Source organism: Bombina bombina, chromosome 6, assembly GCF_027579735.1.
Source record: "Bombina bombina isolate aBomBom1 chromosome 6, aBomBom1.pri, whole genome shotgun sequence".
Classification (NCBI taxonomy): Eukaryota; Metazoa; Chordata; class Amphibia; order Anura; family Bombinatoridae; genus Bombina; species Bombina bombina.
This window is the reverse complement of record NC_069504.1, coordinates 719,964,027-719,981,052: the sequence shown is the minus strand read 5'-3', so window position 1 is coordinate 719,981,052 and position 17,026 is coordinate 719,964,027.

Below are 17,026 nucleotides of genomic sequence, written 5' to 3'. Positions count from 1 at the left end.
AGCAGCGTTAGTATTTTTTAAATGGGACAGTGTGCTATTTGTGACTAGAGACAATATAAGGCCAGTTTTCCTATTGTTGCTAGATTAATTAATAAATTAGCCAAACATATTATAATATATAATATCAGGATAAACAGGTTTCTGCAGTAAGGAACAGCACTCTTCTATTTAATCTGAATGGTAGAACTGTGTTTCTTGCACGCTATCTATAAAAATATTGCAAATTATTTCTTTGTAGAATCATTCTGGACAACCCCCAATTAATATTTTAATGTGACGGGATAATATGGATATGTGTCTGAGAGTGATATGCAAGAGAATATATATTTTACAGTTGCTTTAAAAAACAGATGTGTTGTAATACCACTGATTTTTCAAGTGTCCCCCTATCTTTCTCCCTTTTACGTAGCTGTTGGGTAGTCTGATGTCGAGGAACATATTGCAACAGGTTAACCATCTTCTTGTTGTGCCTAGAAAGATACTATTTTTTGATTATTTGTTCTCTGTCTGTCTCTTGTTAATATGCTCTTTCAGATAAATTTTGTACTATTATCAAGACTATGGGGCGGATTTATCAATGTCTGTCCGACATGATACGCTGTGCGTATCATGTCCGACAGTTATCGTTGAATGCCAACAGCATATGCTGTCGGCATTTAACATTGTACAAGCAGTTCTGGTCAACTGCTTATGCAATACCGCCCCCTTCAGATTCTTGGCCAATCGCTTGCAGGGGGTGTAAATCAACCCGATCGTATGTGATCGGGTTGATTGCTGTCCGCCACTCAGAGGAGGCGGACCAGTTAAGGAGAGGCGGTCTTAAGACCGCTGCTTCATAAGTGCTGTTTCCAGTGAGCCTGAAGGCTTGCGTAGAAACAGGAGCATCAGGGGCCATTTGGCCCTTGATAAATCGCACCCTTACTCCTTACAGCATATAGACTAGTTGACTTGAAGCTGCTGTAAATTTTGTATTTGTTTATCTGGTTTGCCTTAAATTTTATATTTATATGCACAGTGTAAATCATAATTTAAGCACACTTTGGGGTCGATCCGATATAGATCATAGTTTGCGGCGCAAGCGAGGGAACCCGCGTCGCCCGCAGTTTCAGCTCGCAACTCGAGCTATCCCATATATGTCGCCGTCAGATGCTAACGTGCCGTAAGTCTGACAAACCAGCGATGTCCAGAAATCTGCGCAAGTACAAATTTCTGGCGTCGCCAGTGACTTGCGGCACGTTAGAAACTGCCGGCGCCTACAAAACCTGACTAAAGTCTAAATCACCCACACTGTCTAACACGCCTCCCTAACATAGCCCGACACATCTAACACGCCTCCCTAACATAGCCCGACACGTCTAACCCTCTATCCGCTATCCCCCCTCACTAGCCTAACAATAAAATATGTATTAACCCCTAAACCGCCGCTACCTAATAAAGTTATTAACCCCTAAACCGCCGCCAGCTATATTAAATCTATAACCCCCTAATGTGAGCCCCTAACACCGCCGCCATCTACCTTACCTACCCCCTAAAGTGAGCCCCTACCCCGCCGCTATCTATTTTAAAATTATTAACCCCTAATCTAATCCCCCTACCCCGCCGCCATCTATATTAAATTATTTAGCCCCTAAAATACTAAACTATCCCTACCACTAAACCTAAGTCTAACCCTACAAATAGCCCTGAAAAGGGCTTTTTGCGTGGCATTGCCCAAAAGTAACAGCTCTTTTGCCAGCCCTTAAAAGGGCTTTTTGTGGGGCATGCCCCAAAGAATTCAGCTCTTTTGCCAGCCCTTAAAAGGGCTTTTGGCGGGGCTTTGTCACAAAGTAAACTGCTCTTTTGCCTACAATCTACATCCCCCTACACCGCGGCCACCTATAATAAATGTATTAACCCCTAATCTAATCCCCCTACACCGCCGCCAGCTATATTAACTATATTAACCCTAATTATATTAGGGTTAATATAGTTAATATAGTTATTATATTATATATATTAACTATATTAACCCTAATTATATTAGGGTTCATATAGTTAATATTGTTATTATATTATATATATATTAAGTATAATAACCCTATCTAACTCTAACATCCTAATTAAACTCTTATTAAAATAAATCTAATATTAATATTATTAATTAAAATATTCCTATTTAAATCTAAATACTTACCTATAAAATAAACCCTAAGATAGCTACAATATAATTAATAATTACATTATAGCTATGTTAGGGTTTATATTTATTTTACAGGTAAATTGTTAATTATTTTAACTAGGTATAATAGCTATTAAATAGTTATTAACTATTTAATAGCTACCTAGTTAAAATAATTGCCCAATTACCTGTAAAATAAATCCTAACCTAAGTTACAAATACACCTACACTATCAATAAATTAAATAAACTACAAATATCTATCTAAAAATACAATTAAATAAACTAAACTAAATTACAAAAAAAAAAAAACACTAAATTACAAAAAATAAAAAAAAGATTACAAGATTTTTAAGCTAATTACGCCTATTCTAAGCCCCCTAATAACATAATAAACCCCCAAAATAAAAAAAAATTCCCTACCCTATTCTAAATTAAAAAAAAAGTTCAAAGCTCTTTTACCTAACCAGCCCTTAAAAGGGCCTTTTGTGGGGGCATGCCCCAAAGAAAACTGTTCTTTTGCCTGCAAAAAAAAACACAATACCACCCCCCAACATTACAACCCACCACCCACATACTACCCCCCTGAAGATCTCCCTACCTTGTATTCACCCTGCCGGGCAGAACTCCTCATCCGATCCGGGCGATGTCTTCCAGCAAGCGGCAGTGAAGTCTTCTTCCATCCGGGCGATGTCTTGAAGCAAGCGGCAGAGAGTCTTCTTCCATCGGCGATGTCTTCAAGCAAATCGGCATCTTCAATCTTCTTTGTTCGCTCCTCCACCGCGGAACATCCATCCGGCACGACGACTTCCCGACAAATGAGGTTCCTTTAAATGACGTCATCCAAGATGGCGTCCGCCAAATTCCGATTGGCTGATAGGATTCTATCAGCCAATCGGAATTAAGGTAGAAAAATCTGATTGGCTGATTGAATCAGCCAATCCGATTCAAGTTCAATCCGATTGGCTGAACCAATCAGCCAATCGGATTGAACTTGAATCTGATTGGCTGATTCAATCAGCCAATCAGATTTTTCTACCTTAATTCCGATTGGTTGATAGAATCCTATCAGCCAATCGGAATTCGGCGGACGCCATCTTGGATGACGTCATTTAAAGGAACCTCATTCGTCAGGAAGTTGTCGTGCCGGATGGATGCTCCGCGGCGGAGGAGCGAACAAAGAAGATTGAAGATGCCGATTTGCTTGAAGACATCGCAGATGGAAGAAGACTCTCTGCCGCTTGCTTCAAGACATCGCCCGGATGGAAGAAGACTTCACTGCCGCTTGCTGGAAGAAATCGCCCGGATCGGATGAGGAGTTCTGCCCGGCGGGGTGAATACAAGGTAGGGAGATCTTCAGGGGGGGTAGTGTTAGGTTTATTTAAGGGGGGTTTGGGTTAGATTAGGGGTATGTGGGTGGTGGGTTGTAATGTTGGGGGGTTGTATTGTGTGTTTTTTTTTGCAGGCAAAAGAGCAGTTTTCTTTGGGGCATGCCCTCACAAAAGGCCCTTTTAAGGGCTGGTAAGGTAAAAGAGCTTTGAACTTTTTTTTAATTTAGAATAGGGTAGGGAATTTTTTTTATTTTGGGGGTTTATTATTTTATTAGGGGGCTTAGAATAGGTGTAATTAGCTTAAAAATCTTGTAATCTTTTTTTTATTTTTTGTAATTTAGTGTTTTTTTTTTTTTGTAATTTAGTTTAGTTTATTTAATTGTATTTTTAGATAGATATTTGTAGTTTATTTAATTTATTGATAGTGTAGGTGTATTTGTAACTTAGGTTAGGATTTATTTTACAGGTAATTGGGCAATTATTTTAACTAGGTAGCTATTAAATAGGTAATAACTATTTAATAGCTATTATACCTAGTTAAAATAATTAACAATTTACCTGTAAAATAAATATAAACCCTAACATAGCTATAATGTAATTATTAATTACATTGTAGCTATCTTAGGGTTTATTTTATAGGTAAGTATTTAGATTTAAATAGGAATATTTTAGTTTATAATATGAATTAGATTTATTTAATAAGAATTTAGTTAGGGGTGTTAGGGTTAGATAGAGTTAATATAGTTTATATAAATACTATAGTAACTATATTAACTATATTAACCCTAATATAATTAGGGTTAATATAGTTAATATATATAATGTAATAACTATATTAACTATAATATACTTAGGGTTAATATAGATAATATAGCTGGCGGCGGGGTAGGTAGATTAAATTAGGGGTTAATAATTTTAATATAGATGGCGGCGGTGTAAGGGGTTCACATTAGGGGATAGATCAGTTAGATGGTGGCGGTTTTAGGGGCTCACAGTAGGGGGTTAGTTTATGTAGATGGCGATGGTTTAGGGGTTAAATACTTTATTATGGATTGCGGCGGGGGATCGTGGTTGACAGGGAGATAGACATTGCGCATGCGTTAGGTGTTAGGTTTATTTTAACAGATCGCGGTTGACAGGGAGATAGACATTGCGCATGCGTTAGGTGTTAGGTTTATTTTAGCAGCCAGTTTAGGGAGTTACGGGGCTCCAATAGTCAGCGTAAGGCTTCTTATGGCTGCTTTTTGTGGCGAGGTGAAAATGGAGTAAGATTTCTCCATTTTCGCCACGTAAGTCCTTACGCTGTATATTGGATACCAAACTGCGCGGGTTTGGTATACCTGCCTATGGCCCAAAAAACTACGGGCGACGGCAGAAATATACACGCGTAACTTCTAGGTTACGCCGTATATAGGATACCAAACCAGCGCAAATATTGGCGTCGCCGACTTTTGCAGGCGACGATTTTTATCGGATCGACCCCCCGATGTGCAAAAAAAAAACAAGAAAAAAACATAGAAAATAGAAATTTGTTCTTATAAGTACAAAATACAAATCAGAATTAAAAGCATGTTATTTGTAGATGTTGGGGTCCTGAAATGACTTTTCCTGCAGATACCCTTAGCTGTACACGATATCAGATACTCAACACATATACATAAGTATATGTTTCTATACATATGTAAATGTTTTTCCTGTCTTCTGTGTACAGCCTCTCCAATAGGGATGTATGGAGCTTTAATGAATCAATACCATGCATGCTAATAGACCTCTTCAATGTCTCCCATGGTCATTTCAGGCAATTTCAGAGTATTTTGAACATGATCAAAAATAATAGACTGTTTGCCTTGAAATAGTTTTAAAGATGTCCAAAATGTCCTTTCAAAGACTTATCAAGACCTAGAGGTGTCAAATTTGAAAAGGCAAAACAGGCCTTGAAAAGGTGTTTACAATTGACCTGAAAATGGATTGTGGTCACTGAGAACGTTTCAGCTCCATAGGAGAAATAGGACTTTAAGCGAGAATAAGGAATGGGTGAATGTTTTGCAACATTAAAAAAATGTATTTAATTTTAACATGTTTGTTCGTTTTGAATTTCGAATGTTTGCACAACATTCTAACATTCGTTTAATCGGATAAGGGGTCTGAGATCCCTATAGTAGGCGCTATAAACAATGACAAGATATCCTAAATAGCGGACTCTCAAAGGTTAAAAAATACACACAAAAAAGATATGTATAAAGTGAGAACAATAAGATTCAATATCTCTCATATATATGAAAGAAAGAAAACTCATACAAAACCAATAAGCTAGTGTATCAATATAATGAACCAGTCCCAAAAAGAGTCCTATTGGTGTGGTTCTTTAGTGATGATGGATACTTGTATAACATCCGTTCAGATCGGGCAGCACTCTGACTTCACCATAAGTAGGCAGTTCTGAATATAACAAAGACAAGGAAAGAGGCGCCGTATGTGTGAATAAATAACCAGCTGCGTATCAGAACATGGAAAACACAGGGTACTCACATGGTGTAAAGGCACCCACTTGTGCCAATAGAGGCGGGCTGGTTTTTAGCAGCAGACCAGCTAGCTGCACCAGGGCAATGTACTGGATACACCGGTGCGGTTACCCCCAGATGGATGGCTGGGCTCAGGTGCTGCTTCACTCCCAAGAAAAACAACCAGAGTGATACAGGGGAGGTTATGTCAAAACCTCCCAAGGTAGCGTAGTAAAATATGCACACAGCAATGAGAGCTATTGTATGAAACTTTCCAAACTTGTTTAATAAAACAATAAAAGCATAAATAAAAACAGCTCATGCTAAAATTGTGAACAAGTAAAACAATACAACGCGTTTTACAGTATTCAACAGTTTCATCAGGCATAAAAACATGGTATAAGTTTGACCCTTATATTGGGCTACGCTACCCAAACAAAGTATGCATTAACCCTCCCCCTACAATTAGTGTAAAGACCAATCAGAGCACCCTTTGTTTCATTAGTAAAATGTTGTCACACCTGTGTATTTTTGGATCAATTTAGTAATTATATCAGCATTATGTTAGTACATTCACAAAATATGGATAAAGTTAAAGGGCCATAATACCCAAATGTTTAAACACTTGAAAGTTATGCAGTATAGCTGTAAAAAGCTGACTAGAAAATATCACCTGAATATCTCTATGTAAAAAAGAAAGATATTTAACTCAAAAGTTTCTCAGTAGCCACATCCAATTGTAAAGGACTTCTAAGCAGCAAATCAGTATGTCTTTCCCAGGACAGCCGAAGGGTTGAGCCTCGTGCACTCTCATATTATTTCCCTATTCAGTGTAAGGAAGTTTACAATGAAATCTAATGAAAGTTAAGTCAAATCTCATGAGATCACAGTAAAAGAGTTCATGACCTCAGCACTGCTGATGCTGATTGGCTGCTGTTCATTTCTTCATTTCTTTTTTTTTACCTGCAGCTGGGCTGCAGCTGAGTATAACTTTTTACACAGAACTTACTCTGCTGAGCTGAGGAAATTGTGAGGTAAAATATCTTCTTTTTTTACATAGAGATTCTCAGGGGATATTTTTCTGTCAGCTTTTTACAGTTATACTGCATCAGTTTCAAGTGATTTAGCATATGACTATTATGTCCCTTTAAACTAGTTATTCTAATAACACAATACATTTAAACTGATAATTCTAGTAACATAATGGCAAACATACTGGCCATCCATTGTAACAATCAATACTGTTGTTGTTAATTGTGAATACAATGTAATCTATATGCTTTGCATACCTGCATTAGTGTGTTTAACCAAACGACTTATATGGTTAATCGTATATTGAAAACCTTATAGTTGGTGTGTTTTTGTGGATCCCCAAAGGACACGTATAAAAATAAATGATTAGTACGTCACTGGTCTAAGGACCTAATTGGACCACTAGTGTGAAAGCCGCTACCAATCCCCATGGGAGCTCAAGACACTGCCCTCCTACGTCACCTGTTCGTCTCAATTGACTAGTGAGTTATGGACTAAGGTATTGTTCTAATTGACGGGGAGCGCTGGACCATATTCATGATTTGTAAACAGGAGAACCAATCAAAAGTAAAAACAAGGAATACTCCCATGTGTATCACAAAATATGTTAGGCAGGAGAAATATGCTGCTAATGTGACCGCTACAATGTAACGATGGTAATAGCTGAGACGAGAATGGCTGATTGTGATCAAGTCATGCTTGTAAATAAAATACTAATACCTCCGTGAAGAATTTGACCAATACCTACATCAGTGTATAATAAATTAATAGATAGGAGTGACTAGTGATTGTATAGACCAAGGGTATAACTACGATATGAAACTAACTACGATCAGTAAGTGAACACATAAATATGTCCATGAAAAAAAGGTTAGTGTAACAATTAGGGTAAAGTTATAAGAGTGTATTACGGTGATACATATATGTCGATGCGTATGGGCGAGTGTAGGTGTTACCTCGTTGTCTGACCATATAGTAATGTGGACACAAATCTCATTGTGGTTATGTTGTCATGTATAATGGTTGCTCTCTAAGGTTGCAGCAATGCCAGAGGGCAAAAGACCCAAAATATAGTGCCATAACAAAAACAACAATTTGATCTATAATAGAGTGTTATATCGTGTGAACTAAATTATAAAGATACTATATAAGAAAAAATAACTTGTGTAAGCAACCCTGATGGTATGATTGAGTGTAACTGTGTGGATGGAGTGTGTCCTATACATAATGACATTAATAATATCTATGCAATAATTACATGTGATAAAAGTGCCCAGGTGTTCCAGCTAAAGGAGTAAATACAGTATATATACACACATACAAGTGTGAAATAAACTTAAATGGTATAAATGTGCTGCCTAAGGACCATAAACTGTTTGGAATAACAAACAAAATAATATATACAATAATGAAATTGCTAGTGGCACATGGGAAATTATATGTAAATAAAGATGAAGAACACCTATGATTGTTCCAATAATGAACATGATTCTGCACCAAGGCTAAACAAACTGTCTAACAATAAATGACACAGGCTGGTATGTTAGCCATTAAGAACTCCACTTTATAATAGAGATATAAAGGATCAGCAACGTTGTAGGACCAGCACACCTTTAAAAAAAAAAAAAATAGACAACAAGGTGGGTTCAAACAGATGTAGCGCCAAACCCCTTAATTCAAAAGTAGTAGAATCCAAAGAAAAATGTTGTACTCTCAAGTGTGGAAAAGCCTTTATTAGGTGAACAGCAACGTTTCGGAGCACCGGCCCCTTTGTCAAGCTACAAGTGTATTGCACATACAGACAATATATAGCAATACTAGATAAAACAAGGACCAATGGGAACACACATGATGGGCGGGGTTATAAACAATCTCACATGAGAAAATTCAGCAGCAAATTTAACCCTATAGTGCCCTTTTTAATGTGTCCCAAAGGGGCCTATATTAAAAACAATATGAAAAAAAAGCAAAAGATTTTTGTACAGCTAGATAATGCATATCACTTTCTTGTATAGGGAAATAGTCTAATTTTTTTGAAAAAACTTTATATGATAACTTTATATAATAACTGAGATAATTTAGATAGAAAAATCACAAAATTGGATTGAGATCAAAATCCCTGTTCATGCCTTTGGGATGTAATGTGTCTAATTTCCATATCCATTTGGCCTCTTTGTAGAACAGATCTTTCTGTCAATCACCCCCCTAGGCTTTCTCTTAACTTGGTCTAATACCATGAAATGTAATTGATTAACCTGATGAAACATTTGTAAAAAATGGGCTGGTACTGGGAGATCTTTAGTACCTGTATTTCTAATGTTGGATTTATGTTGACCAATATGATCCCTTATTCTTTGAGTGGTCTCACCTATATATAGAAGCCCACATGGGCATTTTAGGGCGTACACAACATAAGATGAGTTACAGGTTTAGTAACCTTGTATTTTAAATTTGCAGCCTGAGTAGGGTTGACAGATCTCATCACCTTTAATGACATTGTTACAATGGGAACACCGAAGGCATGGAAAGGTACCATTTTTAGGCTTACCAAAAATTGGGGATACTTTGGTATCTGAATTAACAACTGCCTTGGTTATCCTTCTCCCACATGTGTACCCTTTATGATATGCAGCTCTTGGTATTTGGCTGAGCTCCTTAATGTAAGGACAAGAATCTCTTAAGATATGCCAATTGTGCTTAAGTATACCTTGTATCTTATTGCTAAGAGTATTATATGTGCTCACAAAGGTAAGTCATACTGTGGTGTTTGTTGTTTGTTGTAGAAATATAAGGAAAATGGTCAATTAAAAACTGACCTATTTGTTAAGAAAACTGATAGAAATACACTACTTCATAGGGATAGCTTTCATCCACCAACTATATTTAGATCTGTGCCTAAATCTCAATTCTTACGAGTTGATAGGATCGTATCGGACCCCATTAAAAAAGAATGTAGATTGAATGAAATACAAACTAAATTTGAAAAACGGGGTTATCCCAATATAGAGTTAATGCATGTGAGATCAAATTTCCACAACAAACAATATAGACCACACTATGACAGACTTAATAAAATCATTTTGGTTGTGCAGGTAATGTTTTCTTTAAAATGGGGTCTCTCATTAATATAGGCCAGTGTTTTTTTCCGGATTTTGCTGTCAGCTTTATGGTTGGAATTAAATTGGGGGTAAATATCGGTCTGGGAAACATTCAATTTCTTATTTATATAAAATCATAATCTCCTTAGAAGCTAAAGATAAAATATTAGATTTGTATGCTAAATGGAGCTTAGAGATTAGCAATTTAAAATTTGATGACTTTAAAAAAAGCTTCAGTTTGATTACAAAGTACACATATGCCATTTCATTTAGGGAGTCACATACAAAATTGTTAAATAGAGTGTATCTAACGCCAAAGCGAATGTCTAGATGGAATGGACAAAGTTTTACTAAATGTCCAAGATGTAATTCAACAGAAGCTGATTTACCACATACTTTCTACCTCTGTCCGAAGATTCAGCAGTTTTGGTGTAAGATAGTATATTGTCTGAATAAATTCATACCTATTAGAGTCAAATTTAAATTAGAACATGTCTTATTTCTTATGGATGAGAAAGATATTGAGAATAAGCATTTAGTTAATACAGCCATACTAGTTGCAAGACAGATGATTCTTAGAAGTTGGAAAGACAGAAGAGTACCTGGTATCTCAGCTTTTGTTAATAATATGATGCTCCAATTAGCAATAGATATAAAAGACCCTTTAATTTTTTTAGACACTAAAGTAACAACTTTTCTGGCTAAATAGGAAAACCTTATCACTCCCAGTTCAGACGCAAATACAAATGATATCTCCATTAAGGGACTCCCCCTTATTTCAACAATTGATATTATCAAATAGATACCCAATATTCTGGAGAAATAGACCATCTATAAGATAATTAGACATGTGCATGGCGAAAAAATTCGGTTTGGTTTGCCAGAGGGCAAAAGACCCAAAATATAGTGCCATAACAAAAACAACAATTTGATCTATAATAGAGTGTTATATCGTGTGAACTAAATTATAAAGATACTATATAAGAAAAAATAACTTGTGTAAGCAACCCTGATGGTATGATTGAGTGTACCTGTGTGGATTGAGTTTGTCCTATACATAATAACATTAATAATATCTATGCAATAATTACATGTGATAAAAGTGCCCAGGTGTTCCAGCTAAAGGAGTAAATACAGTATATATACACACATACAAGTGTGAAATAAACTTAAATGGTATAAATGTGCTGCCTAAGGACCATAAACTGTTTGGAATAACAAACAAAATAATATATACAATAATGAAATTGCTAGTGGCACATGGGAAATTATATGTAAATAAAGATGAAGAACACCTATGATTGTTCCAATAATGAACATGATTCTGCACCAAGGCTAAACAAACTGTCTAACAATAAATGGCACAGGCTGGTATGTTAGCCATTAAGAACTCCACTTTATAATAGAGATATAAAGGATCAGCAAAGTTGTAGGACCAGCACACCTTTAAAAATGAATGTCCAATAGACAACAAGGTGGGTTCAAACAGATGTAGCGCCAAACCCCTTAATTCAAAAGTAGTAGAATCCAAAGAAAAATGTTGTACTCTCAAGTGTGGAAAAGCCTTTATTAGGTGAACAGCAACGTTTCGGAGCACCGGCCCCTTTGTCAAGCTACAAGTGTATTGCACATACAGACAATATATAGCAATACTAGATAAAACAAGGACCAATGGGAACACACATGATGGGCGGGGTTATAAACAATCTCACATGAGAAAATTCAGCAGCAAATTTAACCCTATAGTGCCCTTTTTAATGTGTCCCAAAGGGGCCTATATTAAAAACAATATGAAAAAGAAGCAAAAGATTTTTGTACAGCTAGATAATGCATATCACTTTCTTGTATAGGGAAATAGTCTAATTTTTTTGAAAAAACTTTATATGATAACTTTATATAATAACTGAGATAATTTAGATAGAAAAATCACAAAATTGGATTGAGATCAAAATCCCTGTTCATGCTTTTGGGATGTAATGTGTCTAATTTCCATATCCATTTGGCCTCTTTGTAGAACAGATCTTTCTGTCTATCACCCCCCTAGGCTTTCTCTTAACTTGGTCTAATACCATGAAACGTAATTGATTAACCTGATGAAACATTTGTAAAAAATGGGCTGGTACTGGGAGATCTTTAGTACCTGTATTTCTAATGTTGGATTTATGTTGACCAATATGATCCCTTATTCTTTGAGTGGTCTCACCTATATATAGAAGCCCACATGGGCATTTTAGGGCGTACACAACATAAGATGAGTTACAGGTTTAGTAACTTTGTATTTTAAATTTGCAGCCTGAGTAGGGTTGACAGATCTCATCACCTTTAATGACATTGTTACAATGGGAACACCCAAGGCATGGAAAGGTACCATTTTTAGGCTTACCAAAATTTGGGGATACTTTGGTATCTGAATTAACAACTGCCTTGGTTATCCTTCTCCCACATGTGTACCCTTTATGATATGCAGCTTTTGGTATTTGGCTGAGCTCCTTAATGTAAGGACAAGAATCTCTTAAGATATGCCAATTGTGCTTAAGTATACCTTGTATCTTATTGCTAAGAGTATTATATGTGCTGACAAAGGTAAGTCATACTGTGGTGTTTGTTGTTTGTTGTAGAAATATAAGGAAAATGGTCAATTAAAAACTGACCTATTTGTTAAGAAAACTGATAGAAATACACTACTTCATAGGGATAGCTTTCATCCACCAACTATATTTAGATCTGTGCCTAAATCTCAATTCTTACGAGTTGATAGGATCGTATCGGACCCCATTAAAAAAGAATGTAGATTGAATGAAATACAAACTAAATTTGAAAAACGGGGTTATCCCAATATAGAGTTAATGCATGTGAGATCAAATTTCCACAACAAACAATATAGACCACACTATGACAGACTTAATAAAATCATTTTGGTTGTGCAGGTAATGTTTTCTTTAAAATGGGGTCTCTCATTAATATAGGCCAGTGTTTTTTTCCGGATTTTGCTGTCAGCTTTATGGTTGGAATTAAATTGGGGGATAAATATCGGTCTGGGAAACATTCAATTTCTTATTTATATAAAATCATAATCTCCTTAGAAGCTAAAGATAAAATATTAGATTTGTATGCTAAATGGAGCTTAGAGATTAGCAATTTAAAATTTGATGACTTTAAAAAAAGCTTCATTTTGATTACAAAGTACACATATGCCATTTCATTTAGGGAGTCACATACAAAATTGTTAAATAGAGTGTATCTAACGCCAAAGCGAATGTCTAGATGGAATGGACAAAGTTTTACTAAATGTCCAAGATGTAATTCAACAGAAGCTGATTTACCACATACTTTCTACCTCTGTCCGAAGATTCAGCAGTTTTGGTGTAAGATAGTATATTGTCTGAATAAATTCATACCTATTAGAGTCAAATTTAAATTAGAACATGTCTTATTTCTTATGGATGAGAAAGATATTGAGAATAAGCATTTAGTTAATACAGCCATACTAGTTGCAAGACAGATGATTCTTAGAAGTTGGAAAGACAGAAGAGTACCTGGTATCTCAGCTTTTGTTAATAATATGATGCTCCAATTAGCAATAGATATAAAAGACCCTTTAATTTTTTTAGACACTAAAGTAACAACTTTTCTGGCTAAATAGGAAAACCTTATATTATCACTCCCAGTTCAGACGCAAATACAAATGATATCTCCATTAAGGGACTCCCCCTTATTTCAACAATTGATATTATCAAATAGATACCCAATATTCTGGAGAAATAGACCATCTATAAGATAATTAGACATGTGCATGGCGAAAAAATTCGGTTCGGTTCAGATCGATTCGAATTCTGAAAATTTCGAATTGTTTCGTTTCGGATTCGTTTCGGATTCATTCGGATTCAAAGAAAGAAACCTAACATACTGTATAATACTAGTGTAATCCCAATGGCCATCCAAATTTACGAATCGATTCGATTCGGTTCGATTCGGAAAATTCGGCAACACTTGAATTCGGAAATTTGGTTCGATCAGAATCACCGAATTTGCCGAATTTTCCGAATTTCCGAATCGAACTGAACCGAATCACACATGTCTAAAGATAATAAAGAAGAAAAAAGAGAAGGGAAGATTAGTGTGAAGGGTATTGGGGGAGGCGAGGCTTGGTGGGTTTTTTTTTTTTTGTAGTTTCGTCTTGTTGTTGCTGTTTATTGTTAGTTAAGTGTGGCTACTTTTTTAACGATCTGCTATTGCTGGTTATAGAGCTGTACTGTACATACTAGAGGAACTGACAGCCTTTAATATTTATATTAATTTTAGATGTATGTTTATAAAATTGTTCAGTCAAAACAAGCAATAGCATTAAAAGGGTATGTATGAATAAAATACAGAAAATAAATTCTCCAAAATTAATTTTTCAATGTTATAAGGCAGAAATTATTTAAGCTAAGCCATTAATGTATATTGTTAAAATGTTAATATTGTGTATAATTTTTATGGCTATAAAATATGATGCCCTGCGTGGCGCACAGCTATGTAAATTGTCGTTTTCTTATGTTGGAGAAAAATAATAAAAATTTGAAGAAAAAAAAAAATTGGGTGATAAATAATGGCTGCCCATTCTGTATATTTTCAGTATTATTGTTATTCTTATTGGAGGACGCAGTCAACAGTAGGCCTCTGTCCAACCTTCTTGCCCTGTCACAGCTATTCTTGATTAGATCTAAAGGATAAATATTTTTCTAAAAATCTAGATTTAAGAGTATTGGACTGCTCATTGAATTTTTCTATAGTAGTGCAATTTTGTCTTATCCTGCAGAATTCGCTGAAAGGGATGTTTATTTTCCAATTCATTAGATGGTTACTGCTAAAATGTAGGGAATTATTGCAGTCTACTTGTTTGATGTATGTTGATGTACATATGTTGCCCTCTAGATCCCAGGAGGCCCATTTATCAAGCTCCGGATGGAGCTTGAGGGCCCATGTTTCTGGCGAGTCTTCAGACTCGCCAGAAACACAAGTTATGGAACAGCGGTCTAAAGACCACTGCTCTATAACCCTGTCCACCTCCTCTGATGGGGGCGGCATTGCACCAGCAGCTCTTGTAAGCTGCTGGTTCAATGCTGAATACGGAGAGCGCATTGCTTTCCGCATTCAGCTATGTCTGTCAGACCTGATCCACACTGTCGGATCAGGTCCGACAGACATTTGGTAAATCGGCCTCCAGGTCAGATCAACATCTAAGAACTCATTTGCTGATTCTTGTATGTTAGATGTGAAGCCTATACCTATATTGTTGGCGTTTAGAGATGACACAAAACCGGTAGCCTCAGCTGCGGAACCCTCAAAGATGAAAATGAGATCATCTATATAACGGCCAGAGAACACCAGATTGCCCCTCCATTTCGAGTTGTAAATGTAAAGTTCTTCAAAATGCCCCATGAAAAGGTTTGCGAAACTGGTGGCAAACCTTGTGCCCATGGCCGTTCCTTTGATTTGTAAATAATATTCGTCAAGAAACTGAAAATAATTATGCTTTAAGATGTAATCAATTAAAATGATCAGATTGGATATTCTTTTTGTGCATTGGGCATATATAAATCTTTTTCAAATAGACCTTGGTTGTATGTAAACCTATATCATGTGATATATTTGAATACAGGGCTCCGACATCATAAGACAACCACAAGTATTTGTTGTTATGTTTAACATAGGAGAGTTTGTGCAGCAGGTCTTTTGTGTCTTTGATATAAGATGGTAAATTGCATACATATTTTTGAAGATATAAATCAACATACTCAGATAATTTATTGGTTATACTGTTGATTCCTGCAATGATAGGTCTCCCAGGGGGGACCTTATCATCTTTGTGTAGTTTAGGGAGATGATAATAATATGGTATGCTAGGGTGGTCAGGAGTAAGATACTTCTTCTCTTTTTTAGTTAGAATACCCTCAGACAAACCATATTCCAGTAACTTGCCCAATGTTTTAGAAAAATCAAGGGTGGGGTCATGTGGTAATTTTCTATAATATTCAGTATCCCAAAGTATACATTGGGCTTCTTTGATGTAATCTGAATAATTTTGAAGCACAATGCCACCAACCTTGTCAGCCTGACGGATGACCAGATTGTGGTCGTCCATCAGACTGCGCATGGCTTTCGCCTCATTAGGCCAGAATATCTTTTTACCTGGAATGTGGCTAGGGATTAATTCCAGTCTTCCAATACAAGTTGCTGAAACAGATCTATATAAGATACATCTTCCATTGGAGGGTTGAATGTAGATATAGAGGCGAGAGAAGTGTGTAGGAAGTCTTCAAAGAGATCATCTGCTAGTTGGGTAGGTTTACAGTACATAACATTGTGGGATTCTCTTTCTTTCGGTGTATCAACTAATATGGGTGAACCTTCAATTTTTTCTTTTCCTAAGGGCCTTTTGTGCAAAATATTTTTGGAGTGAAAGTTTGCGTGTATATCTATTCAAATTCACAAACAGATTTAACATATATGCGTATAGGGCAGGCAGTAGGATAGACCCCAACCTAGAATTCTTACTTCATCATCTTTAAGGATGTGCGAGGATAGATTGAAAACACCACTTTTTAGTTTTTGTAATTTAGTTTTTGTAATTTTTCTTTTTTGTGGGTTTTCCCTCTACCTTGCCTTCCCCGTTTGGGAAGGGTCTCTTTTTTTGATTGGATATTTGTTGGGTTGGTCTCCTCAATAAAGGGGCTAGATGAGGGGTCTCAAAAAAAAACCTGTTAGAGGTTGATGGTACATCTACTGGAACCAATCTCTCTCTATTCAAACCATTGGGCTCATCATTATTGACTGAATTGAATACATGAAATCTATTCTGAACTGGAATATAATTAGGATTATCATAATTCTGATGCTGCTGGGGTCTCCTAAGGTCTCTATG